The sequence below is a fragment of the Echinops telfairi genome, unplaced genomic scaffold (assembly GCF_000313985.2).
Source record: "Echinops telfairi isolate 266 unplaced genomic scaffold, ASM31398v2 ScPeMD7_70;HRSCAF=299, whole genome shotgun sequence".
In the NCBI taxonomy this organism is placed as follows: Eukaryota; Metazoa; Chordata; class Mammalia; order Afrosoricida; family Tenrecidae; genus Echinops; species Echinops telfairi.
Window position 1 is genome coordinate 26,678,485 of NW_022103968.1, and position 1,054 is coordinate 26,679,538.

Genomic DNA, 1,054 nt, shown 5'->3' on the forward strand with positions numbered 1-1,054 from the left:
TCTACCCTCCCAGCAATACCCCACCCCCTCCGCCAGCCCTGCGAGGGCTGCGTCGGTGAGTCCTTGAGGAATGCCTGAAGGTTGGAAGCCTCCTCCAAGAGCAGAGTGTCTTATATAAACCACCCTGATCCCCCCCGCCCCCCGCTCCTTGGCCCCCACCATGGTCCTGCTCCTCTGGGTAGAGGGGGGGCGAGAACCCCCGAGGGATCACTTCCGGTTCTCCAGTCTCCAAGGAGGGCAGCTTCTGGTCGGGGAGAGGAGGGTGGCGAGGCTGGATGGGGAAAGGGGGGAAGGGAGAATGCCTTGACTGATGAGTCAGAGTCTGCAAGGAGGACCGACGGCCTGAAAATCCCAACCAGGCGGTCAGTCAGCAGGCCCCTTCCCCCCCACAGCCACACGCGGATCCCAGATTCCAGCCCGGGGTGGGGGGAGGGGGAGCGGGGACTCCACTAATTAACCCTTTTAGCTCTAGCCCCAACAGGTTTAGCAAGCAAGGCAGGAACGGCTCATTTAGGGAGCGGCGAGTTGAAGGACTGCAGCAAAAATTAAATAGGGCTTCCCCACTCAGGTCTCAGATCCGGGCGGGGGCATGGAACCACAGGCCTCCAGAATTAGATCCGGGTCTCAGCAGGGAGCAAGCAAGGCGGGGTGGGGGGGAGGATCGACAGTCCCTTTGCCCTCCCGGCGCGGACGCGGGCCGTAGAGCGGGCTACACTTCAGAGCCCACGGTGGCTCCGCCTCCGCCAGCTCCGCTCCGAGCCCGTCGGCGCCTGCAGGGTCGACCCCGAGCGTGAGGCTTCACCCCCTCTCCCTCCCCTTCACGCCCTGGGGTCTCTGCCTCCGTCTCCTTTCTTTAAAAGCTGCGTCACATGCATGTCGTTGCCGGAATGCTCCCAGCCCCTCGCGGCCCGCCGCGCAGCGCACGCACGTCGCCGCGCGCCGCGCGCTCGCCCGGGTCACTTTGACACGGCTCTCCCCGCCCACCAGCAGGGCGATTAGCATATTAATAAAGCCCGGCCCCGCCCGGCTCGCGCTGGAGTGCGGGCGCCGGCGA